The sequence below is a fragment of the Eublepharis macularius genome, chromosome 3 (assembly GCF_028583425.1).
Source record: "Eublepharis macularius isolate TG4126 chromosome 3, MPM_Emac_v1.0, whole genome shotgun sequence".
Lineage (NCBI taxonomy): Eukaryota > Metazoa > Chordata > Lepidosauria > Squamata > Eublepharidae > Eublepharis > Eublepharis macularius.
The window spans coordinates 31832454-31839437 of NC_072792.1; the positions used below are offsets into that span (position 1 = coordinate 31832454).

The following is a 6984-nucleotide window of genomic DNA, read 5'->3' on the forward strand; positions in this document are numbered from 1 at the left end:
GATTCAGACCAGGGCATGGGACAGAGACAGCACTCGTAGTGTTAGTGGATGATCTCCATCTGAATATAGACACAGGCCACGCTTCCTTATTGCTCCTCCTGGATCTGTCTGCAGCCTTTGACACAGTAGACCATGCCATCCTGTTGATGCATTTAGAAACAGAAGTGGGCATCAAAGGATGTGCCTTGGACTGGTTTAAGTAATTTCTCATGGAATGGACTCAAAGGGTTGCCATCAGAGATCAGCTGTCTCCAGAATGGGAATTATTTTGTGGGGTCCCACAGGGCGCAATCTTATCTCCCTTGTTATTCAACCTCTACGTAAAACCATTGGGAGAACTCCTTTGCATCTATGGAGTTGGATGTCATCACTATGCAGATGATATCCAACTCTATAGCTCACTATCCAGGTCCCCACAGGATGCAGTAGAAACCTGAGATTGCTGCCTGACAGTAAAATGGCTGAAAAATAACAAATTAAAATTGAACCCAGACAAGACGGAAGTGATGCTTGTTGGAAAGTCAGAGATCTTGAAAAACATTGTACTCCCCACCTTCGATGGAGTTCGTTTGACCCTTGCAGACTCGATGAAGAGCCTAGGGTTTATACTGGATCCAGCATTACTACTAGAAAAACAAGTTAAGGCCGCTCCAAAAACACTTACTACAATCTCACTCTAGCCTGGAAAATGCCTTTTTATCACAACATGGCAGACCTGGTCACCTGGATCCATGCTATGGTAACATCAAAACTTTACTATTGTAAAGCGTTATACAGTGGTCTCCCGTCTAAGTTAACTAGGAGGCTCCAATTTATGCAAAATGCCGCGGCTCTACTATTATCAGGAGCAAGCAGGAGCTTGAACATCACTCCCATCCTACAATCGCTCCATTGGCTACCTATCAGTTACCGTGCTCAGTTCAAGGTAATGGTTATTACATACAAAGCCCTTCACGGCCTTGGTACAGCATACCTACGGGACCGCCTCTCTCCCTATGTCCCTCCATGGCAGCTTCACTCTCTGAACACGGTCTCTTGAAAGTGCTGGCCTGTACATGGGTGAAATCAACAGCAGCCCATACATGGGCTTTCTCTATGGTGACCCCTGCCCTATGGAACGGCCTGCCTGAGGAGGTCAGGAGAGCCCCCATGTTCCTGGCTTTCCACAAACAATGCAAAACTGAATTATTCAAAAAGGCCTTTTTTCTCAACTAAGAGGGTGGTATTGTAGGAAAGGGATCCCAGATGTTTCGCTAATGAGTTAGATTTCACCATAGATTTCACTATTACGTTGCCTTACATATTATCTGTTGCTTTAAATATGTACTCCTATATCCTACCTATGCTTTAAGTTGTTCAATGTAAGTCCTAGAACCGATTCTGTTCCAGCAATTCCTCAGCCTCATACTGGATCCTTGCTAATACTATATCTTTGTAAACTTGTATTCTTTTACCCCATGACACTTTTTATGGAAATGTTCTTGACGCTGTATGGAAATGCCTGCCCTTGTCTTTTCCACTAATTGTACTAATCTCATACAATGTAATCCGCCTTGAGTCTCAGTGAGAAGGACGGAATATAAATAACATTAAATAAATAAATAAATAAACAAATAAATAAATAAATAAATGTCCGTGTCTCTCCCCAAAAAATACACCCAAATACACCTCCGTACCTTTTCCAACAATGTTTTTTTGTGTGTGGTTACGTTAACTTCAGTTGCACGCCAGGGCGTGATGATAATTCTTTTTGAAGGAGCACAAATAGTGAAGGATGCTGGAATTGACAGAGAGCTGCACTATGACTGTTTTTTTCTTTATTCTGTTTTTGAACATTGGATGGGAGGCCGGGCTCTTGGAATACGATAGAGAAGGGTGAAAGTATCATTGGATACAGATTTGCCATTTCATTCAGAGAGAGAAAGAGCCCAGAAGGATTATGATTATGAAGTCTTTCTGGGCTTTAGTAGAAAACTAATCAACCATAAGGTTACTCTGTCCCCAGCCAGTGTCACTTTTCCCTACAGTGACTGTGCTCCATAAATACCCAAGTGCATGGAAGGAAGAGAAGACCAGATGCTTAGCCTACTGCCCCCCCCCCATCCCGCATCTTCTCTACTGGAGATCTACAGCACTTATGTCTTTGTGGCCATTTCCCACTTCATTAGCATAAATGGTCCTTTGTGCTAGTCTTGGAGACGTGGCACTGTACAGATAAAGAGGTGGGCGTGGCTCTAGGGGCAAGCAATTTTGTTAGCTTCTGGACATGGTTCCGTGAAAGGCCACTGAACCCATGGAATTATTGTTTGGGGGTGGAGTGGGCAGCATAAATCGGCTAATGAATGTTGTGGATGGGAAACTGGGGTCTTCCTGGTCTCTCTAGGTTAACTGTGCATGGACGTGGGAAAAGGAAGGAGCCGGCAAATGCAGAAGCGACAGAGCTCCTCCCAGTGCAAGGATCTGACTGGAAGGAAAAAATACAGCCAGTTGCCTGGGATATCAGAACAGAAAAACAAGACGTGTCTTAACTTCCATACCCACTTTAGGCTGGTACAGCTTCGTGTTGATTTCTCTGATTGGAAGGAATAAATGTGGCTTGTTGCCAGGGAGGAAAAAATCATTGAAAAACAAGTTGCCTTCCACATGCCCTCCCTGGGGCTTTGGTGATCGGCTAGGACAGCTTTATGCTCTCTTATCACACTGGATGGAATAAATGTGGCCAGTCACCTGGGGGGGAATAGGGGGAAAGCCGGTGAGAACCCAGAACTGCCTGTGCACTTCTGTGATATAGGGGCACTTGAAAGCACACATTTTTTAAAAAAAACAACTATGGAATGTTTGAGGGAGACGTTTCTGTGATTACCAAGCAGTCTGGGCCAGTGCTTCTGTTCCAGAGAATCATAAATAAATCTCAAAAACAGTCATTTGCATGATTTTTACTGCTTGGGATTTTCATTACACACATCCCTAGTTGGTAGTCATTTACATTGGTTTGAAACGCCACATCTGCAGAGAAGCCAGATGCTGTAAAGCTGGCTACTGTTGTGATTTCAGTACTGGGCTTTCTGCTACTCATATCTAAACTACTGACTGAAATCTCATGTTTCACAAAAGGCCTGTTCATATGTTGCAATGAACACGGTATAACCTGCATGTCCATGTGCACACTTGCTTGTAAGTAACAGCCAACATGCATTCACAGTACAAATAAAACTGAGGACCTGTACCTGGAAAAATGTGAGGTTTCAATTGCACATTCAGCTGTACATGTGTTGAACATAACATGAGAATTACTCAACGCGTATACAAAGGAACAATCAACTGTATACTGTACATGCATTGTACAGGCATTCAGGGTAACATGAAAACAGGGATCATGTTAGTGAGAGACAGTGCAATTGTAAGATCCTCTTTGGTAGTGAAGGCTCCACATCACCAAAAAACCCCCACAAAAGTTGCTGAACATTCCTCTTCCAAAACCACTCAGAGCCTGTAATTTTCTATAGTTTTTCCATGGGCATATACACCATAACTCAACAAATCGTGTAAGACATTCTTGATCATTCCTGAGCTAGAAAATAGACCTAGATCTTATGTTCATGCCCTTCTAAACTCTTCAGTAGTCATGGCACATACTGAAACAAAATGACCGTAAAAATCCTTTCCTGCACACTATTATTGAAATATGTCCAAAATTCTTCACAGTTATGCCTTTGTTAAAAGACATACAGCCCAAGTGAAAGACTAACGATCCCAATGTGATAGTATGTATATTTTCAGTAGTATTTCCTTTAAGTGGTCCAGAATTAATGTCCAGAAATGCATGTGCGCTTTGCAGAATCCACCAGAAAAGAATTGTACATCTGATAGCATCAAGATTTCTTTTTCTTTCTTTCTTTCTTTCTTTCTTTCTTTCTTTCTTTCTTTCTTTCTTTCTTTCTTTCTTTCTTTCTTTCTTTCTTTGCCATATTTTATCTCCAGGCGGAGAGCGAGTCAAGGATATGATATTTATTATTTAGAAATTCCTTTGATTCTAATGATCTTCTACAATAGGGAATAGGAAAAATATTATTGAAGACAGCTTTTTCTTAAAGCAAAGTGATAACGCATCTATTAATTTAAGTGTTCTTAGTGTTTTCAATAATTCAGAAGGTATCTATTGAGATTTTGATAACTAGTAACTTTGTTGATGGAATAGGTGAGCTTCTTGGAATATAGTTGACTGTTTATTTGCCTAAGAACCAGAAGATTAATCAATTAACAGATTATTATAGAGATACTTGTTGGGTAAAGGAAAAGATGGGGGGGTAGCAGAAAAGATCATAGATGGAGAACACTCTAGTTTTAAATAAGGCCGTTCTGCTATTAGGAACTGATTTATATTTAATCCTTTGATATTTAAATTCACCATTCTTGAACATTAAAACTCAACTTCTTGATTTTGCATATATGAAATGGACTTTCAGTTCTATGAATAGAGAACAGCCCAGGTATAACTGAGAGTTCAAGGGTATAGATATGAGACAGTTATTTCTCATTAGTTTTACACAAAAATTCTAGTGGTAAAGGTCAGTGTAAGGTGGAATGGTGCATGAAAAATGCCTTTCATTCTTGCCAAAGGGGTCAGACAAGGTTGTTCGCTTGGCCCATCTTTTTCAGCTTAAATATTAATGGCACCATTGATTCCTTCATTAAAATCACTGCTCCAATTCCTTAAAATAGCATCTTGTTCATTAGTGGCACTATTACATGCTAATGATGTAGGGCTGCTTCCCTGCTCTCCAACAAAACTTGAAAGGTGGCTGGCCAGGCCGGTTCAGGAGATGCTACTAGACTTATCAGTTACGAAACGTTTAGGCCCAGCCTTTGGGTTTGTAGGGATGTACTAATGGGAAAGAGTTGTACATATACATTTGTGAGTAAATAGGTATTCTCAGCACTATTCCCTCCATCTGCAGTCCTAATCATACAGTCCAGAATTCTGTCATCTATGGACAATGTATAGAATGAGTCCGAAATCATGTCCACAGAGGGGGGAAAAATTGGCCACATTTACTAATGCACCTCTGTTGCATTTAAATTTACACTACAATTAATGTAAACCATAAAGAACAATGACAAAAAATATCAGGGTAAACACTGGATTTGTTCTGAAGTAAACTGAGATGAGAAAAAAGGTATCCCCGATGAATGCTTTGCTAATATGGCTGCAAAGGCAAGGGAATGAAACAGACAAAAGAAGATGCTTGTACAATGCGGTTTAAAAGGTAAATATTTACATCTTGGATAATTAACATTCTGATAGCTTATTAAAGGCTTGTAAACATAGTGATGTGAGAGGAATTCTGTTTACAGAGCAATAGCAGGTGTTTAACAAAGTAATTGTTAGCAATATGAATCTTGTAGATTCCGTTCCTTTCTGAACACACCTAAATTTATCATTTAGCTGTGGGTTGTATAGGATGAGCTAAGCATGGGCTGTTTTCACACTACTAATCTGGTTCCGTAACGTTGCGAAACATCATGCAAAAAACATGGAAGATAGCGTCTTCATGCGAGAGTTTTGTGTGATGTCGCACAAAACTCTCGCGAGAAGACGCTATCTTCCGTGTTTTTTGCGTGATGTTTTGCAACGTTACGGAAGCAGGTTAGTAGTGTGAAAATGGCCATGGTGTGAGCTTCCATCCTGAATTCCTTTGAGCACGCTTACAGGGGAAATTGTTACTCTTAGAGAGTCAAAGATGGCAACATGGACAATTCTGGACATGTGTAGCTACCATGAGCTTTCTCAGAAGACTCAGTCAATCATTTTACTTATCTGAACTCTAGCATCTACATTGAACAAGCCAGCCTATGAGAATCTGAGGTTGGCACAAAGTCAGAAAAAAGAATGGAGATTTGATGAAACTGAAAATAATACGTACAGTTGCTGTATAGCCATCACCTATCTCGATTTATCGTACCTTATGGCCTTTCTAAGGATGTGAGTGCAATAAAATGCTCCCTTTATGTCATTTTGCATCAAGAAATTTCTGAACTGTTCTTCAAACAGAGTTTAATGTACACATTGAAGAATCTTGGAAACATGGGAGTCTGATATGGGGAAACTATCTATTTAAAATATTTATAAATCTGTGTTTCCCTAGAAAACTGGGACCCGAGGTATGCCACAGCAACAAAACTATCATGTCATGGAACCATAAAACATTAAGCAATAACAAAATTTCAAAACTCCAAGCAGTTGCTCTTCAAAGTTCATCCAAATGAGCCAAAGGCCCTTTTTAAAAGACCTGTCTTGCATCTTCTCTAAAACTGCTGAAGGGAGGTGGTTCTTCTTATTGTTGGAGTATACTGCATCTTGTGTACAGGGAAAAAAAGATCTTGCATAAGGCAGCAAGTTCTAGTTAGAAAGAACTGTAGAAGAAATACCCTCTTTGTAGTAAGGGGTTTTCTAGTTGTCTGTCTGCAGAATGCTGCTCTTAGAATTCTTCAGAACTATCTCAACTAGCAAGGCAGTTAGATTTATTTATTCTCTTTTCTGCCCAGATTGTTAGTTCTATTAATAAAGCTTTTCTTGCTCTTAATCAATTCAGTTTCCTGACTGCTACATAGACACTCAGTCAACACTGGAAAACTGTTCCACAACCCTGAAGTAACTACTATAAAGCCAACATGTGAGTAGCCATTGTTTGTATTATTGCAGAGGTTGGAACCACTAGAAGAAACTATTTTTCCAAGCAGAGATGATGAATGTACAAATATAGGGTCACCACGTTCCCCCACCCACCGGGCATGAGGTGGGGGGCCCTACACCTACCTACTATCTTGTAGTCACATGCATGCAAAGAGTGTGTGCATGCTCCTGGCCTGCGTGATGACATCACTTCCAAGAAGTGACGTTATCGCACTGGCCCTAGGCTACCCTGGGGGCGCTCCTGTGCTCCACAGGGGTCCAAATTGGACTGATTTGGGTCCAGTCCAGGC

General features: G+C 40.7%; 1 long non-coding RNA gene across 1 annotated transcript in view; it reads left to right on the forward strand.

Moving 5' to 3' along the window:
• The window catches only part of LOC129325495 (uncharacterized), a 47131-nt gene extending 40456 nt beyond the window's left edge, over positions 1 to 6675 (forward strand). The window contains exon 3 of the long non-coding RNA XR_008596636.1: positions 6594 to 6675. This is a non-coding gene — a long non-coding RNA (uncharacterized LOC129325495). The remainder of the gene's footprint in view (positions 1 to 6593) is intronic.
• Positions 6676 to 6984: the final 309 nt, after the last annotated feature.